The sequence below is a fragment of the Rhinolophus ferrumequinum genome, chromosome 11 (assembly GCF_004115265.2).
Source record: "Rhinolophus ferrumequinum isolate MPI-CBG mRhiFer1 chromosome 11, mRhiFer1_v1.p, whole genome shotgun sequence".
Classification (NCBI taxonomy): domain Eukaryota; kingdom Metazoa; phylum Chordata; class Mammalia; order Chiroptera; family Rhinolophidae; genus Rhinolophus; species Rhinolophus ferrumequinum.
Genome location: NC_046294.1, coordinates 52,429,405 through 52,449,785, shown reverse-complemented (window position 1 = coordinate 52,449,785; position 20,381 = coordinate 52,429,405). Strand labels below are relative to the sequence as shown.

General features: G+C 42.0%; 1 protein-coding gene across 2 annotated transcripts in view; it reads left to right on the top strand.

The window, feature by feature from the left end:
* Positions 1-20,381, top strand: part of GAB2 (GRB2 associated binding protein 2) — a 189,595-nt gene that overhangs the window by 60,301 nt on the left and 108,913 nt on the right. Inside the window, exon 2 of one of the 2 annotated variants that reach the window (XM_033120811.1) lies at positions 8,915-9,105. The exons of the other annotated variant lie outside the window; for it this stretch is intronic. The gene's annotated coding sequence lies outside the window, so the exon portion shown is untranslated. The remainder of the gene's footprint in view (positions 1-8,914; positions 9,106-20,381) is intronic. 2 annotated transcript variants of the gene reach the window in all.

Genomic DNA, 20,381 nt, shown 5'->3' with positions numbered 1-20,381 from the left:
TCTGTGGAATTTCTTTGGATCACTCTTCTAGTTCACTAATTATTTCTTTAACTGTATCTAATCTGCTGTTTGACCTAGCCATTAATTTTTAAATTTCAATTATAATTTTCGTTTCTGAAAGTTCTGCCTTGTTTGTTTTCAAATGCATTTGTTTCCTTTTTTACACTCTCGTTCCTTGTTAACCTGTCCTAGAGCCAGCTTTTCCTTACGGATTCTCGAGAGAGACATTTTTCCTTCTCTACTGGTTAAGACGGCAGTTTCTATGTGGCCTGTTTCAGTGCTAAAGACTTATTTATGGTCCATCTCTACCCTGAGGGGTATAATCCATTGGTATCCCAAGTTTATAAGGGGGTTTCATGTAAGACTGTCCACCTAGGGTGGGCCCTAGGCTTCACCTTCTGCTGCCCAGACCTCAGACGGTCATCACAGTGGTCACTCGTGTTTGTTACATAGCCTCAGGGAAAAAGCTGGTTCTGATGTTCTCTTTCCAAGATTTCTGCTTTCACTTCATTCTTTTTTATTGTGATAAAATATACATAACATAAAATTTACCATTTAAACTACCTTTATGTATACAATTCAGTGGCATTAAGTACATTTTCTTGTTGTATAATGTGTAACCGTCCCAAATTGAAATTCTGTCCCCATTAAACAATAACTCCCCATTGCCCCCTACCCCAGCCCCTGGCGACCACCATTCTCTTTTTTTTGGTCTCTATGATTTTGACAACACTAGGTATCTCATATAAGTGGAATCATAGAAAATTTGCCCTTTTATGTCTGACTCATTTCACTTAGTATAAAGTCTTCAAGGTTCATCCATCTTGTAGCACGTATCAGAACTTCCTTTTTAAAGCTGAGTAATGTTCTATCTGTATGTATAAACCACATTTTGTTTTATCCATTCATTGTTCATGGACATTTGAATTGTTTCCACCTGATTTTCATTTTATTTCAGTTTTGTTCTCTGCAGAGTCCTTATTTTCTTCACAGCTCATGATGATACATTTTTAAAATTAATTTTTAGGAATAGCTTATTTACTTTTTAATTGTTTTCTTTGGGATGGTCATTCAGAGTATCTAAACCACCTTACTTCTGAAAACCAAAGTCACATACTTTTTATATGATGAAGACCAGAAGACAATTGCAGAGAATGTATTTTTACATTCTTTGTTTTAGGGCATTAAGATGGGAAGATTCTGAGATATGCAACAATTGATATATAGTTTTATATGTTTTAATACTCTCGTTGAGGTCTGTTAGATGATTTTTTCCTAATCTATGAGAAAACCTGTAGAACATCATAAGAAAACTCATCTCTGTCTTGCAGTATGTGGTCCTCTTAACATGTTGCTGGTGTCAGCCTCCACCCACCCCCACAGGCCCCGGTTTCTAGTAGTAGCATCTGACACTTGTACAGAAATATAAAAATTGTAGACTGCTTGAGCTGACAGGGTCTAATTCAAACCCCTCTTCCCTCCATTATTGTGTCTTAAAGATGAGTTAGCCAAGGTTAAATGACTGACTCAGGGTCACAGAAGGAGTCTGACAGCTAGAACTGGTTGCCTCGCTTCTGCTCCCATGTCTTTTCTCTCTTTGGGGTGACTTTCTGTGATCCATTAATGAGTTCCGAACTTGGTCTTTTGAAAAGTTGCTATGGATGTTGAAGATGATGACCTGACACTGATGCCTGGGTCAGAGCAGAGGCAAAAATCCTCTTCTAAATAACTGCTTGATGACCAAATAGACTTGGCCTTCCATGTTTTACTCCGATCTCTCCTGTTCATGGAGTCTTTGTAGATAATCAGTTGTTAGAGCTGAGGGAACTCTTGTGATCATTTGGTCCAGTACCAAATTGCCTGCAGGGACATTTTGGGAACCTCCACCTTCGAGCTTTGCTGTTCTTTGTAGATGAGGAAATGGACACTTAAAAGATGCACAGGATTTCCCCAGGGTCATGTAAAGTGTCCATAGAAGAGCCAGAGCTGTACCCAGGTCTCCTAATCCCTATTCTAGTGGAGGAATTCCATTGTACTAACGCATTAACTTCGTTCTTGGTCTGCAACGAAGCTCCACCTCCATGGTCTGTGTGTTAAGATTGTGAAATGTCCTAAGGGTGGTTTGCCTTGGAGAATAAGCCAGAGCCTGCAGGGTTAATAGAAATTGAACAGTGAAGTGGGAGTCCTTTTCTCCTCTCCTCAACTGGGGAGCTCGCTGGGCTGTTTCACTTGCACCGCATGTGTTCCATTATGGTATAATGATGTAATTACCAGTAATGCTGCTGCTGCTAGAGGAGTGGTGGAGAGGCAGCATTAAGGAAAAGACTAGCCCCAGTTCTCTCCTAAGAGCCATTTCAACCCACTTCAGTCTATTAGATTGAAGATGCTGGAAGGCGAATGGCTTCAGCAAAGGAAAAGGTCGGATTTAAAAGCTTTTCTGGGCATGGTATTTATTGTTGCTTTTTTGACCTTCAGAAAAGTCCCCTGTGTGTTTGTCCTTGATTCTTGCCTTTCTCCTTAATGCTTCCAAGCTGTATTGCTGGCCAGGGCAGGTGTTTAGCATAGGTGGTTTCCCATGTGGTGTTATTTGAGAAGGATTAGCCCCCATCCAGATTCTCAGTCCTATTGCCTTTCATACCACCATTTAGTGTCAAAAATCTTTTTGACTCTTGAATATTTTAGTTTTCAGCATTTCCATATGTACATTCACACACACACACACACACACATACACACACCTCTACAAACATGCTTACATCTAAACAGTTTGAGGTAATAACTTTAAAATACAGAAAAATAAGGAATAGGACCTAGTGCCTTGGGCACATCTGTTAATCTTGTTGTGCACCTCTTCCAAAACATACAGCTTGCCACATGATGATGAGGAGGAGGTAATCATGGTCTCTGGAACATGATAGACCCTTCTGAAAGTTTTCTTCTTTGGGGGGAGAGCCATTCCTCTCTTTGTAATATCAAGCACCTGCTGGACCCACGGCACTGAGCTGGTGTGTGCTATGGGACATATAGAATCAGAAGACGTCAGGGCTTACTGTCGGGGAACTTTACCTGTTTGTTAATGTAATGCACACAAAGGGAAGCATTGGTTAGAACTGTAGAAAAGGAGCTTTGACGCAGGTTGTAGAAGGCATGCGCATGTTTTGCTTACCTCAGTGGTTCTCCAAATGCTAAGCCTCAGTATCACATAGGAACCTATTAGATGTGCGGATTCTCAGGCCCCAAGCCACACCTACTGAACCCCAAATTCTAGGGGTGGGTGCCTACAGTGTGCATTTTACCAAGCCCTCTAGTGATTCAGATGCACACTGACGTTTGAGAACCACTGGTTTATTTTATGAGTTACTACTAGGAACCATTTGATAATAGAAAATCCCTTTTGTTCATCTAGAGTTGCAATGTCTAGTACAATAGCCACTCGTCATGGGTGGCTATTTATATTTAAAGAAATTAGAACTAAATAAAATGAAAAATTCAGCCTCTCAGTTGCACTAGACACATGTGGCCAGTGGCTACAGTACTGGACAGCAGAGAAATCAGCATTTTTACTACCATCACAGCAATTGAATAATGCTCGGCTCTGAGAAGCAGTCCTCACACGTCAGCGTGAGTCATATCCCCTGGACGACGCGGGAACACGTAACTTACGAAAAACCCAAAGCCCCTCGGAAGAGTTTCTAACTCAGTGGGTCTGGGGTCGGGCTGAAGAACTTACACTTATAACAAGTTCCTGGGGCTGCGACTGTTTGCTGGTGGTCCCGGGAGCACATTCTGAGAACCAGTAAGGATCCTTGACTTGAAACCTGTGAATTTTCTACAAATAAAGGCAAAATATTGTATGTATCTAAATAATAAAGGTTACGGGATACGGGGCCCATAGTTTTAACTGGATTCTCAAGTGGGTCAGCAGATCAGTCAGGAGACCTGTAAGCTGCACCAAACAGAAAATCTGATGAATAGTGACTTAAATCTCCAGGACGTAGATGTTCATGTAGCAAAGCAAGAGGCAGGAAGTTCCAGGGATCTTTCAGTGGCTCAAGCATGTCACCAAAAAAAAATCAGGTACTTTACCTCCCCAGGAAATCCCTTAGATTTTTTTGGTCAGAACTGGGTTACGTGCCCACCTCTAGACCAGTCCTGGCAAAAAGGCAATAGGATTTACGTAATTGCTTTTAGACCAACTGTGATATAATCCCCGGAGCTGAGGGATCCCCCTTCTTGCACCCATGGGGTCTCTACTAGTTCTCCAAACAAAATACTCTGTGACAGGGATAAAGGGAGAAATGGCTATTGGGTGGATAACGATCTATGTCTAGCTCAAAAGTGACCTAGAAAACATTAGGAACGTCTGGTCTGCATCTTTTCAGCTCATCACATGCTTTCAACCTGCTAGACACGTAGGGCCTGGACAAGCTCAGCTGTGAAGATTTCCTTGGCTCCGTCCTCTCATACCTTACAGTAGGTCTGCGAAGCAGTTCTGCTCACAGTGGGGGTGAGGTGGGGTGGAATTTAGGAACCGGATCCAGGCTCCTGGAGTCGGCATTAAGGCAGCCTGGAGCTGGCACCCTCTGAGTTTGGCCCTGGTTCTCAAAAGGGCTCTTGCCTGGTTCCTTTGGCCAAGCCCTTGCCTTGCACTTTGATTCCTTAGGGATTCCCACTATTCTTTTTCTCTCACTAGTCCCCATAGAACTAGTCTGGGCCCGGACTTTGAGGACCACACACTTGGATTCTGCTGCCAGGCGTCCTGGTCCCTGTCTGTGTGCCTGGATCCCTGCTTGTCTTCTCCCATCTGTATGCGTCTGATACTCCGCTTTGCTAAGTAGAGAGATCATGTCTAAAATTATACCACTGAGTCTTCCATGTAGAAATAGTAAGTGAAGCACTGAGAGATAATGAGGTCATCGAAGGAGATGATGTAAGAGAAAAAGCTGAGAGCACCCACCCCAGCCTGTGGAATCGAATTAAGGGCCTGGTCATCTATGTTTTTATCTATAAATTCCACAGATCAATAGACCTACCCATCACACGCACACCCGCACATCAGAAGCCCTCATAGTGTTCCTTGCAGCCCTGGGAATCCAGGGAGATAGCTGATGAAAGGGCTGATGGCAGCTGAGCTGGCAGAGCTCTCCGCCTGTGCCCCCTACGCCCAGAGCAATTCTGCTTTTAGTTTTAGGGTTTTTTGGGGTTTTTTTTTTTGCATATTATGGACAAAATTATGTATGCAGAAATAAAGAGTTCCACTTCTTTAAAAAGCAGGGGTGGGCACTGGCTAAATGATGTCAAAGGCGCCTTCTAACTCTGGCATTGAGCTCAAGGGCTGGGAGCTAGAATGCAGGTAACAAGTGACACGTAAGGGAACGCAGTACTGCTGTTTAAGAGCTAGAACTCTGACCCCCTGGTGCCCCCCTGGTTTTGAGCCGACACTTGCCTCGGTCAGCAGCTGGATCCAGTAGCCAGCTGTAAACAGCACAAGTCCTGCACGTCTGTTTCCTCTAAATGCTTCTTGCGCAGCTTCCCTCCCCCATCCTCCCAGGACAGAAACGGACACAAGGGAGAATGTTTCAGTTCCCCTGCGGGTTCTGTGTCCTCCCCTCACACCCTTGTCCAGAAAGTGTAGGGAATTTTTATTTTCCAAAGTTGCTTACCAGAAACCATTTGGCAGAGCCTAGTTTGGGGGAGGAGGCTCAAGTTAAATGAGCACAAAAGCACAGGTCCCTGTGGTGACTTCTGAACGCATGTGAAGAGGGACGGAGCAGAGGAGCTCCACAGTAAAACTGCCGTTCCAGCTAAATCAGGAATGGAAATGAGGAACAAGCAAAAACACTACAGCGTGCATCAGGGCATTTAATCGCCAGCTCTTGGCAACACACGCAGGATTACGGCAGACTTTCAGTGCATATTTGTATATACTTTCAAAAAGTTTTTGTTTGGTTTTGTCGTTTATACTGATACAATGAAAACCTGCCTGTTTTTATAGTGCGGATTTCAGAAAGCAAAGCTTGGCTACTGGGACATAAACAGGCAGCAGAGCAGTTCTCGAAGAGGAAGTGCACGAGAATCTGAAGGGTTTACGGGGAAGATTCTTTTTGATTGTAAACGGAGGGCCTTTGTTAAAAGTTTAAAAACATGATCCATCCAACCTTCTGAGGCTCAGAGAGGAAAAGTATTGCCAAAGTCTCACAGATGGTCAAATCCCAGAACCCAGAACCCAGAACCCAGGTCTCTCTACTCTCTCAACTACCCCAGAGTTGGCTCTATCCTGAACTAGCCCTCAGGTCCGAGTTTCCCGTGGTTTCTCCGGCCGCCCACTTTCTGCCGCTCAAGCCACCTTCTCCTTGATCTCTTGGCTTGGCTTCAGGGGAGATGAGCGGCAGCTGGTCTGAAATAGGAAGACTATAAATTTGTTTAAACTTTTAGCATGACCCATTTGCCTCACTTTTTCCACTGTGATGAATGAAAATGTAGACAACAGAATATTTCACAAGACAGACAACTCAAAGAGACTAAGGAAAATCCAGAACAAGGAAGTGGGCAATTTGTTTTTGCTTTTAAAAAGCAACATGTTACAGAACTTCTTGATTTTTTTTTTCTTTTCTTTTTTTTTTTTTTTTTACCTCTGTCATCTGTGACCCATTCGACTGTTCAGCCAAGATATTTTGGCGTTTTTTTCTCTGGGAAACAAGTGGGTGGGTGAATATGGAGGAGCCAAGAGTTAACAAAATACCAGCAGATGCTGGAGTCTCCCAAGCAGAGGCAGACTCCACCTCCCACCCAAGTCTCCTTTGAAAACGACTGCTGAAGCGCCCTACTTGAGCGGATTTCCCAGTGCTGATGAAGGGAATCTCCAGGAGCCCTTCCGGTGCATAGGCCCTCAAGGCTCTGCCTTCCTGACGACGACCCCAGCACTGTGCGGAGTGAGGCGTGGTCTGTGAAGTCAGACTTACCTGTGGGGTTCCAGATGCACCACTGAATCCAATTCAACTGTCGACCATCTGGGAGGCTGGAACTGAGTTCCTGAAACTTTCCAGGCCTGTTTCCTCCTCTGTGCCCGAGATGGCAGTGCCTGCCTCATCACATTTGTTAGAATTAAATAAGTTGATGTGTATAAAGAGCCTACTACATTGCCACACGCCTGATAGATGCCCAATAAATTAAAAGATTTTTGCACTACCACCCCTTTCCTTAGCAACTTAGTTACAGCTTTCTCTTTTCCCTGTGACCATGAGATGGGGAAGGGTCGCTTCCTAACTTGATTCTAGTGGCAGTCATAGTGGCAGAGTGAATTAATGTTTTGTTTCCTTATCAACTTTCAAGGAAATTGACCCACACTAACCTGCATCTGTTCAAATTCCGTGATTTTGACAGTTGTCTATACCCATGAAATGCCTACCACAGTCAACGTACAGAATGTACTTTTGGAACCTGCCCCAAAGACTCCTGTGGCCCCTTCTCCTGTGCTCTTAGTCCCAGGCAAGCAATCACCTGTTGTCACTAGAAATTCACTTGCATTTTACGTGAATAGACGCATGCAGTATGTATGTTTTTATCTTGCTTCTTTCTCTCAGCATACTGATTTTTAGGTGGTATATGTTCTTTTCATCGCTGAGTTCCATTGTATGGACATACCATCTGTTGATGGACATGTGGGTTTCCAGTTTCTGATTATTTTAAATAAAGCCGATACGCACATTCATTTGCACGTCTTTGTATGGGCAAATGTTTTCATTTCTCCTGGATAAATATCCAGCAATTGAATGGCTGAGTCATATGGTAGTTGTTTGTTAAACTTCTGAAGAAACTGCCAAACTGTTTTCCAAACTGGCTATACCATTTTACATTCCCACCAATAGTGTGTGCAATTTTTGGTGGCTCCACGTCCTCACCAGCACTTAGTATAATCAGTCATTTCAATTTTAATCATTCTAATGGGTTTACAGGTAATGGTGTTTCATTGTGGTTTCAGTTTGTATTTTTCCTGATGTCTAATGATGTTAAACATCTTTTTGTGGCCTTTTGTGTGTCTTTCATGTAGTCTCTGTTAAAATCTTTTACCTATCTTAAAAATTGTATAGTTTGTTATAGAGTTGTAGGAGTTCTTTACATGGTCGGATATCAGCTTTTCATAAGATAGAAATATATGAAATTTTTCTTTCAGTCTGTGAAAACATGTGAATGTTTTCCCTCAGTCTGGCTCACCTTTTCATTTTCTTAACGGTGCCATTTGAGGAGCAGAGACTTTGAATTTTGATGAAGTCTATTTTTCTTTTATGAGTTATGCTTTCTGTTTACCTACCTCAAGGTCACAAAGCCTTTTCTTATGTATTTTCCTCTGTGCACTTTTAGTTTTAGCTTTTATACTTAGATTTATGATCCATTTCAAGTTAATTTTTGTATACGGTGTGAGGTAAGGGTTAATATGGAAATTATTTTTTGAGTGTCTGTGATGTATCAGGAACTTTATTTAATTCTCAGTAAATAAATGTTCCAAGATAGGTAAATATCACCGTTTTAATGATGAGGAAAGAAATCTCAGCAAGATTAAGTAACTTGCTCAAATCATACAACCAAGATTCAAGCCCATGATTTCCCGAAGCCGAAGCCCATATTCTTTCTCCCTATTATGCTGGCACTGTGTTTTCAACATTGAATTCGAATCTAGATAAAAAATGTCTAGCTGCAGCTTGCAAAGGGGATATAAAAATAGGAGCCGGTGCTGCCATTGTGAGGATGCTCACATCCCAGGCCAACCTTGTGACCTTAACCACAGGGATGCTGGGGACTATTAATAGGGCTGGGGATCCATGTCAGCCCATTTGCTTAGGGCTGTACGTCAGAAGCTATAAATACACCTCTCTTGACAAGGAGCCGTATTCTGAATTATTTTCCTATTTTACAGCTGGTCCATCAGAAAGACGAAGTTAAGTGCCTGGCCACACAGACAGTTAATCCTCAGAGCTCCCGGCTGGATGGCTGAGTCCCACTGTGTTTGATTTAAGTTTTTATTTTTGGAAAACAAATAGTGAGTCAGCCTCCCTTCTCTCTCTCACCACCCCTTCTGGATTCTCTTAGATGCTGTGGTCACACTAGGTAAATAATCTTTTCCCTAAACCTTCCTTTGTGCCATGACAGAATAATGTGGGAAGAGTCCCCTGTCCTCTGATGCACCCCCCACACGCACACTTTTTAAAGAAAGGTCTATTTAAGGCTATTCACTTTTGTCATCTTTGAAGAGTCTCTGAGTCTGACTTAGCAGGACTATTCTGTTTCTTTTTTAAAAATGTGGGAGGGAGTGTGGAGATAACAGCTGTACCTCTCTGTTCTTGCTTTTCGGCCAAGCAGCTTTAGGAAATTCACTCCGTTCGTTTCTTTTTGTGATGCATTGTGCGGTATAGAAGGAAGAACTGGGGGCTTTGGAGTGAGAGGTTTGTAGGTTTGAATTCCAGCTCCAATATTTACATAGCCAGGGAATCACTCAGTCTCTGTGAATTCAACTTCCTTTTCCTTGTCTGTAAAATGGGAATAACATGGATTTTATGGATTTGTTGTAAAATGTCTGTACAGTGTCTGGCTTGTGTGTGCTTGTATTGTCTCTTCCTGTTTTCTTTTATTCGATCTCTTTCTGAGGAGTAAGGACGTGGGATACTCATAAAAAGTCTGAATAAGGAGTTTTTGAGACTTATAAAGGATGTTTTTTGAGTACAGAGCCCTGCTTAAGGTACTGTAACAGATCCACTGCATTCGCTGTGGTGGAGCTGGGCAGTCTGCTTTCCAAGTCCAGTGGTAGAGGGGGAAACATTGTGGTCATTCTGCCTGTTGTTTTCCTTGTAGCTGCCAAGCAGATTGTCTTGGGTCTCTGAAGGCAAACTCTGCTGTGATGTGACCATTTGCTAGTGGGAAGCTTATCTGATGGGCAGAAGTGTGAGTTAGGAAAAAGATGGAGGGGAAAAGACAGTCTGTCCATCTGAAACAGAGAGGATCAAGTATAAGGTTGAAGGGAAGGAGAGGAGAACCCAGTTTTCACATTTAATAGAGTTGCGAGTGTCCTCATATATACCTCCATCTTCTGAAATCCAGCCCTGAAAAACGTTAGTCTCTGTCAGCGGTGGGATGAGCACAGGCTGGTGTCTCTCAGGAAGTACTTCCTGGATGCCCTGCCTCACGGCTGCCCTCAGTTTCCTCTCTGCCATGTGAGCATCTTTGCGTTTCACTCAGGGGGACCGCATCCCCTTTGCCCACTAAGGACCCTGTGGTCTCCCCACTCACCATGTCCAAACCGATACGTCCTTTGAGATGCAGTTCAGGACTTCGCTCTTCCAAGACGCTCCCTTGACGACTCTGCCCAGTTTCGTGGCTCCTCGGCCATCCCGCGTCATTCAAGTAGCCGTGAGAACCTAAATCTGTGACTATTGAATGAGCACAAACTGCGTGTGCTGGAGGAGTGGGACTGATGACAGAGACAGACAGGAGGCAGGACCAGTGCTAGCCCTTGGCTTTGACTGTTCCTTATACCAGTTTTCTCTCCTCAACTAGACGCCCAAGCCCCTTCAGGATTGCCTCAGAAGTCTGGTAATTATGTAACTCTGACCTAGCGTTCTCCTAATGCATACATGTAGCTCAAATTTTATTTCATTTGCCCAGGCTTCGTGCTGTCTCTACACTTTGGGAGGCAGTTTATTTCACTTAACGTTGCAAATATAAAAATGCGTTTTATAAACTTTGAGGAAAAGTTCATGGCTGCAGTGCAAAACAGGAGATCTGACTGATTTTTCTCACTGTTTTGAATAACAGTACGATGGTCATCTTTATGCATAAGTCTGTCTGCATCTCTAGATATTTTCTGTTTCTCATTGAAACACTTTGTACCCCCAGAACTTTGGAGCCTCAGCATTCTTAGGTAAGGAATTGGGCATCACTGAGTCATTAAAACTCCTCAATCAGACTTGTCTTAGGCAGCTTACCACTTACGCCTAAGATTTTGTTTTCCCCTCCCTAACTGTATACAGAATATTTTGACTCTCCAACAAGTAAGATAAGAAAATTAGTCCCTTCCTATCTTAAGGTATGTTTTATATAGCTAAATAACATTTACGTTCAGATCTATAAAATAAGTAAATCTTACATTCAGATCCATAAAATATCGAACAGTAACTTTACACTGGCCTTTTCCTCCTACAGAAGTTGTGGATTGATCCTACGCATTAAAAACCAATAAATATCCTTTGCAATATTACAATTATGTAAATATTGACAGCAGAGTTGAGTTGCATAATTTGACCCACAGGAAGAAAATGAAGTTGTAGAATATTAAACCTGTGACATTTAAAGGAGAATGTTCCAAACATTAAGATCAAATAGGGAATTCTCTTTCTGAATTCTAGGACTTGCCACATTTTCTTTGCTTCATATTTATAGCTTGTTTTTGCTTTTTGTTTTCCTTGGAATTTCTAATTGCCTATTTTTTTCCTGATTGAAGAAAGAAGCATCTGCCTTTACCTTATGACTAATGTCATTTAGCTTTCTAATCATACTGTTTCTTGTAGGGAAATGACTTTCATCTTGACATATTCTTCTCTAAGTCCTTACAGTTCCTGTTCTCATTTCAAGGCCTGCTACCATTTCATTGAAATCCTGGCTTACATCTCCTTTCTTCCACCCCATGTTACCCTCTTTCTTAAAATCTTTTTTAATTTTGCTGTAAAGCATCCTTGGTTATTTTTTTCAGAAAGAATGCATGGAAATTAAACTTTCTAAGTCCTTGCATATCTACAATGTCTAGCCCAGCTGTCCTTTGAAGAGTCCTTCAATTAATCACCTTGATTTCTGCTTCTCTTCCTGACCTTGCTCTCCTTACCCTCTCACTCTGCACTCGATTATAACAGCCTGCGAGCCACATGTGGGCTGTTGGGCACTTGAAATCTGGCTCATTCAAATGGAGATTTGTAAAATACACACCAGATTTTTAAAAAGAAAGAAAATATTTTTAGTTTGACTATATATTGAAATGATAATATTTTGGACATGTTATTAAAATTAATTTCACCTCTTTCTTTTTTACATATTACCTATCAAAAGAAAATTTTAAATTGCATATGTGGCTTGTATTACATTTCTATTGGACAGTGCTGCTCTAATCTCCAACATGGCACTGTTCCAGGCTCATCAAGGACCGGCAGTGGCCGCTGCATCCAGCTTTCCGCTGTGTTCTTTTCCTGGCTTCCATCACTTGGCTTACCTGTCGACACATCTACTTTGTAGTACGTCCACAGTAAAGCACACCTACCAGTGTAATCTCACCTACTTCCCGTCTTTTGAAAAGTATTTCTATTTCTGCTCTGTGCCTTTCCTCCCCTTTTTCCTCTCTCCCCACGCTAAGCACAGGCATTAATTTATCTTGAACAGCAGTGCAATGGTCAGTCATCTTTATGCATAAGTCTGTGTGCGCGTCTCTAGATATTTTCTTAAGATGAATTTCTGAAAGGAGACATACTGGTTCAGATTATATGAATTTCTTTATGGCTCTTGATATACATATTGACAAATTTACTCCCAAGAAAAGTACCAATTTACGTTCTCAGTCGGCCATTCAATAAAAGATGAGAGCAGTTTTCCAAGAGATGCCAGATTCAATCTGAATCCTCTTATGTGAGCCCTGTAACTCAACTTCTGTGGAAAGCATGCCTTCTTTTCTGAATCACTGAACTATTATGAGCCTTCATTTATTTTGTTATTTGTAAAATCGTGATAATCAGGTCCTATGTGAAAGCTCACGAAAGGAAACATTTTCATTAATTCATTTCAGCCAGTGTCTGCAAGCCTCCTGCTTGTACTAAGTACATGTGCCACACTAGGAACCGTGGAGGACGTCCACGTGATGTGGACCCCGGCCCTAAAACCAGTTCTAACGAAGAGAATAGAGTGGGAGACAAGACGTGCTCAGAGGAAACTATCTTGTTGTCTTACTGTGATTTGTAGGAAGAGGTACAGACAAGCACTTAAGGGGGTTTAGATGAGGAAGGATTTGCGTTCCATTTAAAAGATCAGAGAAGACAGCCCAGGGGAGCTGGCATGTGAGGGTAGCCCTGGAAGGAGGAGTATAATTTCAACATAGTTGGGGGTGGCGGGGGTGGGGGAGGGCTGCATGAGGTGTGAAGATGAGCTTCAGCGAAGGCACAGGGGTGAGTTCTAGGCAGGTCATTTGATAGCGCTTCACTAGAATGTGTTGACAGAAGGTAAGGAAAAGAAATTATGGGTAGACATTGCTGTTTCTCTGAGTATACTTATTTTCATGTGCTACAAAATGAGGTATTTTCTGTATTCATTTGTGCTGTGCTTCAGTAGGGAAGGCAGAGAGAAATCATTTTACTCAGTTTTGGCTCTGACCACCATTGAGTAGGTGACGTTTGTCTTGTCCATAGGGACAAGAACACAATAAATTTACACTGGCGGGCGGCTGGATGGCTCAGTTGGTTAGAGCGCGAGCTCCGACAAACAGGGTTGTTGGTTCTATTCCCACATGGGTCAGTGAGCTGCGTCCTCCACAACTAGATTGAAGACAACAAGCTGCCGCTGAGCTTCTGGAGGGACAGATGGTTAGAGCGTGTGTTCTGAACAACAGAGTTCAATTGCCGCGTGGGATGGTGGGCTGCGCCCCCTGTAACTAAAGATTGAAAACAGCGACAGGACTTGGAGCTGAGCTGCGCCCTCCACAACTAGAGGGAAGGACAACGACTTGGAGCTGATGGGCCCTGGAGAGACACACTGTTCCCTAATATTCCCCAATAAATCTTTCAAAAAAGAAAATTTACACTGGCTTTTCTCTCCCACAGAGGTTGGAAATTCTGAGGCATTTTAAACAGTTCTGAGGCTGTGACACATGATGATAACTTGCATCAGAAATATTAGGAGCGGTCAGAGGAAGAAGACTCCTGAAAAGAAGAATAACTGAGACGAAGGATAAGTTGGCAATAGAGAGAGAATAGTGAGGGAACTAGACGTTTGGTGTCATGATGAAAAAGTGAGGAATTTTGTGAAACAAAGATAAGGATTCTGCTTTCTATCCATCTTACTGGCCCTCTCCTTCTGGGAGTTCACTGTCTTCTCCACAGTTGTTTGGTATCTTCAGGCTGTTCTCTGACAACCTAGAACCATTCTGGAGGTCACCCACCTTCTCCGGACCATTGTGCCAAAGATCTTTTTCATCCTCAGCAACATTCAGGATTCCTTTTTTATTGTTGTTGCCTATAAAATGAAGTCAAATCCCTGTGCCTAGCATTCAGGGTACTTCCAGCCCATCTAGCAGCTCCAGTGTGTATTTACCATCTCACTTTACATTGTACCCCAGTCCTCTAACCTCGAGTCGATCTATGGCTTACCAGCTCTCATCCACTTCTTCCAACAGAAGCATCTGGTTCATTTATTTCCTCAGCAAACACTTATTGAATGCCTGTTATATATCATTTCTTCATTCAACTTTTATTAAACAAATGATATATCTTAGAGCCTGTAACTAGAGTAATAGGAAAGAAGATAATGTTGGTAAGTGGGAAAAGACTGTGAGATCTATTTGGGGAAATGGATAACATACTAAATGTAGGTGTGACAGGAGGTGCCCATGTAGTCCCCTCGAAGAATCACTGTCTTTCGGATGTGCTGAGCGAGATGGCTGGCACAGACACTGCATCAGGGCTCAGGAAGCATTTAGGTTCAATTCAAATATGTTGCCAAATGGGGATTTGATAAAAGAAGCAACCATGCTGTCCTGAACTAGCGTGATTAGCGCCAGGGCTGCTGATGGCTTCTTAAGAGATATGATTTGCTGCCTGTTCTGATTCAACTTACCGAAATGGTCAACAATTTCCCTCTGGTTTTACCTAATAGCCCTACAGGAGTCTTTCTCTTAGGGCCCCCCTTTTAAAAAAAAAAAAAGGCAATTCCCAAAGACAGCAGATACTTGGCAGCTGCTACACAATTGCCTACCCTACTGGCTTCCCTGCCTCCATCCCACTACTGCAGTGTGGTGGGAAAGAGATGATTGGGCGCTCAGTCTGGGTTTGAAACCTAGGTTCACCTCTTATTTGGTCTGTTACCTTGGACAGATTTCTTGGGCTGGTTAAATATTTTGCAAGAATAATGATAATACCTATCTTTTCCAACATAGCCTGTGATAAGGTATAGATGAAAATTTATGCTAACGTACTTAGCATGGTATCTGTCTCATAGTAAGTACTCATTCTTTTCTCCTTTTTCTGGCGAGTTTCCTTTTAAGCCGTCCGTCCGCCTTCTCTGTTTATTAAAATCTGTCCATTTTTATGTAGCTTTTATATCATCTCCAGGAAATCTTTTCCAGTATTCCTAGATGCAAGAGATTTGGGTTTTCCTTTTTGTGTATGTTTCATTTCTCGGATTGTCACCTTTTAAAGAAAGAGGTCTAAGTAGCAGGGGAAATGGCGCAGGAAAATGTAGAAATCTGAACAAAATAGCGCTGTAATAGGAAGCAAGAAAATAAAGGTCATTGAGTGACAGTATGCAAAAAATGGTGTAATGTTGGTAAGGTGATTGATTCTCAGCCCACCTCATCCCAGTAGGCCAAATATGAAGGTTCTTTATAATACCTAGTATCAACCACAAAAAAGGGACCACTCACTTCTCTTTATTCAGTGAGAGCCAGCTACCAGTGTTCCACATAGCTCTGAACTTTTAGAATTTGATGTTATGTTTTGATTAGAATTGGGCAGTCAGTCTATAGGTTTTTCTGGGAAGACCTAACTTGGTCAGCCGAATAGAACACACGCACAGTGACGTCAGTCTGGCAAGTTTTAAAGGAAACAACCAAAGATGGCCGGCACAACTGCTTGTTCTTTTATTTACCATTTCACACCTGGTGCAGTCAGGAAGCTACATTTAAAAAACAATTTTCTCTTAAAAAAAGAAAAGAAAAGAAAAGAAAGAAAACATTTAAAAAAAAAAAAAAAAAGCACTCTTTCGCTGTAAAGCCGGAAGGATTCATTCATTGGAGCTGATTGTTCACATTTGTAGAATTTAGAATTTTGTAGATGGAAAGGGCCTTAGAGTTGAATAGGGTCTTCAAAAGGAAACAAAAGGCTCTTGCTTACTGCATGAACAGAGTTCATTCACAAGACAGTTTTTCTTGATCTATGAGGAGTGATTTCAGACAATTAGCTAATTGGTTGAGGGAGGTGACCTATCAGCTTTGCAGAGAGGATGTGTGCTCTGAGGGATCCACATAAAGAACATATCTTATGCTTTCCACGACAGCCAGAAGCAGCCCCATCAATCCTCCTATGTAATGGCCAGTCCTAACCACAGATGAGGAGTACGTTTCACTTGAGAGTAAAGCCATGAAAACCCTAACAGCTGCCAGCAGCTGACCACTGTCGCCATCAGCTCAGTGTTGTTTTAGGCTTTGAAATATTTCTGAATGATCTTCCAATTTGCTCTATTGTAAGGGGATAAGTGACCCTCCAGAAACAGTCAGCTGTTTATTTTTAAGTGTTATCAGATGCTGAGTTTGTTTAAATGACACTTGTCTATTGTATAGAAAACAAGGACAGAACTCATTTGTGGCCATCTTGAAAATCCAAATGGGTACAGAAAAGAGAAAGGGGAAATGGAAAGTTTCTGTAGGCAAATGTTAAATTTCTCTGGATTTCAAATGTGCAAGAAATTTAAAATGAATGAAGAGGGTCAGAGACTTGTCAAGAAGGGAATCAATGAAGATAATTGATATAAGTCCATAGGTTGAATACCTTTGCTCCTAGAACAAGAGCCAATGGAATGGGTGTCATTGTTTTTTGGAACATAATTTTAAAAATACCCAGAATATAAAGTTTTATGATGAGAATGGCTGTGATCATCATAGGATGTGTAGTCCCTACAACCAAAGCAACCGCAGGACTGGTCATTAAGAAACAAGTTTTCATAGCACGGATTGCACCCTTGACAGGATAATGGTTGAGAGTCAGGGTTTTGGATCTGTCCGACATGGGCTTGAATTCTATTTAGGTCACCTACCTACTTTATAACCTTGGTTAAGCATATGGCATTTATATCAGGAATATTTTCAGTTTATTAAGCTGATAGTAGTTTAAATAACATCACATTATGAAAAATCTGGAATAAGCAGCGACTGCCTTTGTTTTAGAGACTCAGTGTGGTGATCAAGGATGCTTATTCTTCACAGCTCTGCATTCAGGCATCCGTAATCTGCTGGCTTTCAACCTCACAGTAGCAAGACAATCAGAAGTTTTCCCAATAGCCCCCAGGAGATCTCTGCTTATGTCTTATTACGATCTTATATGATCTCTGCTTATGTCCAGAATCGTGACACATGGATACCTCCAGTTAGAAGGAAAGTTAGGAAAGCAGATGTTCTGCTTTTCTAGACTCTATAATAAAGTCAAATAAGGAAGATGGAGACTGTGAAGGGGTTTTATGTTATCCAGTCTACAGTGTGGTGTTTGACACAACGTTCAGTTAGTGTTCAGTGCTGCTGTAATGATGATGGTGACAGATAAGTGATATGATATTTAAGATTCAAGTGATACGATATTTAACATTTTCTATTTTATGAAGTACTTTTACTTACGTGTGTAAGTTTTTTTGGTGGTGGTTGTTATTGTATTTTTAGAAGTTCCTTGATGATTAATCCAAAGAAGAAAGGTCAACCAGAAAGGATCGCATAGTCCAAGCCTTCCCATTGAGAACTGGCCTAGCTCCAGGTCTGTTGCTTACAAAGTCTTTCTAGACCACCCAGAACCGCAGCAATTGCTCACTGCTCTAAACTCCTAATACCACTTATGACTTACAATGTTTACTTGCTACTTTATGTTTTAAAAATATGCATGGCTTCTTAGCTAGGTTTAGAGTTCCTAAATTTCAGGGCCTCCATAGAATGTGCCCTCTGGAAGATAGGGACGAACTCAATTGCTATTCATTTGTTGGCAGCATGTTTTCTGTTTCCCATCCTTAGCTGAATTCGAGGTAATGTAGGGGTGGGGAGTGATTAGAATCATGCTCTTCTATGGGGGGAGAATTTTATTTTCTTAAACCTCCACTGGTTTTTTTCCGACTTCCCCCTTCTTGTTCTTTTCCTTCTAAGAGACTAGGATGTCAAGGGATGAAGTATTATCATTCCTTTTTTGTTACTCTCCAGCTTTTTCTTCACTAAGTCTTTGACTTAGCTATGAGGAATTTTGCCCTGATTTCTAGTAAGACAAAAACTCCTACCTTCTCACCACCACGTCTGTGAGACTTCGGCCAAAAGGCAGCTCTTGCAGTGTAGCTTCTTTGGTGTCTTTTGGACACTCTGCCACTGTCCTTACGTCTGTTGGAAGGGTTGGCTTAAGAGGCCAGTACTATTGGGTAAGGAAATCAAACCCATTGACTGAAATCTACCGTGGTGTGTAAACGATTGTCTGATATTTTGCTGAGACCACATGCTAAGAACATGTACGGATTTGGGAACTTGAAGATCTTAGATGAATGTTCATCAAGGAGTATTCAGTAGCAAAGCCAGTTGGAGAACCCTGTTGCCCAGCCCAAAGTTCCTTCACCATCATTCTCTGCTAGTGCTGCAGTTTTCAGAAGTCCACAGTGAAATGTAGATGCCCGAGTAATCACAGCCAGATTGCAGAGCAGCTGAATCCAGTGAGTCTCTTCTCTTTCCCATAACTGCGATTTTAGAAAGAAATGAGAGTAGTTGCCAACCCATTGTAGTATACTTTATATCCCTTCTTAAGTCACTGATCCAGTTTGTTTGTTTGTTTTGTTTCATTTCTAACTGCCCAAAACCCAAGAATTTCCTAATATGTTTCTCATACTCTTTGGCCACCTTATTTTCCCATACTTTTTATTCCGGTTTCATGATGCTTATTGTTTCGATATAGCATATGAAACGACAGCTGTGTTACCTATATTTCTGAGTTCTAAAATAAACTTAATGTGCAGACATCCACAGATAAGACAAAACACACAATTCTAATAATTATCTATTTACATTATAAAGCAGTTCACCACGGTTTGGAAGATTTGGGATGCCAGTTAATAATCCCCACTTCCTTCTGATGTGTAGAAGGAAGAAAGAGCCAAGTGGAAGTGAAGATACCGACTCCACTCAAAGCTGCCCAGTAGCTCCTCAAGTATAGTGTGGAGATGTAAGTCTAGGAGTACGCCGTGCACTGAGAAATCTAAATCACCAAGGAATATGCAGAGTAAGAAAAGGAGATGCTGAGGATGGAATTCTGGGGATCACAGACCTTAAGGGGATCCCTGTGAAGATAGAAAAGGAGCAGAAATGCAGGAAGTTGTGATGTCAGCTAATCCAAAGGATTTGGGAGCAGCATTTAGGAAAGGAGTGCTCGCCTGCCTCAAACACTGCCAAGACATCAGTGAAGGTAGGAGTAGCAACAACAAACACATCCATGGGATTTTACAACAAAAGAAATCTTAGATCATCCGTGTAAAAAAAAACACAAACAACTTGCTGTTCTCCCAGCCCAGCGTCCCTAGACTCTAATCACATAGGACCACCTACATTTTGTTTTCCAATGTACCTTCACATCTGGCTCCCATTGGGTATAAAAATATGACACTGAAAGATCTTTGGCCTCAAATTGTTTATTATAAATCTTGAGGAAGGACTTGAGGTATGTGTCTGTGTGTTTGAAGGAAGATTGGTGATAAGATTTTCCTTTGTAATCGGGGCCCAAAACTTCTGGGTGTGATGACTGGAAATTGCTGGATTGGGAGGAGATACTGTTTGGGCGGCAGGGTGATGAGCCCTTCAGAAGTGATGCCAGGGTCCCAGGCAGCCCAGCGCGGCTCCCTCCCTTCTGTTATTTGTAGGACAAGAATTTGCTGCTAGACTGTGGGTTCTTGCTCCGTTGCATTGTGTGCTATAGGAAGTCCCCTGATGTTGGGGCTCAGTAAATGTTTGGCAAAATGAAGTTTCTGGAAATATAAGAGAAGGGGAAGAAGGCGGCTCTGAAAACAAACTCCATCGTCGTCACATTTCTGGCCAGGCCCTAAAGCGTGGAGGGAGCACCACGGGCCAGCTTCTGCTGCGAAGCCCCTCCAGAAAGGTTCTTTCTCAAAATCAGATACTAACACTCACTAATAGCTACGTTTTGGTCTCCTGGTGTTGTCATTACACATGCCTTCAAGTGCAAATAAATTTCCGCCCTTCCACTGCCACCTCTACACAGGTTGGCTAACCCTTTAAGTCTTCCTAACTCTTAAATTGCGGGCTCTATTCCTTGATAATCAAAATTCACTTAAACGGTATCTTTTGTACTACCTATCCACTTCTCTCATCACTTGAGTCAAGCTACTATGTGTCTAAGGCA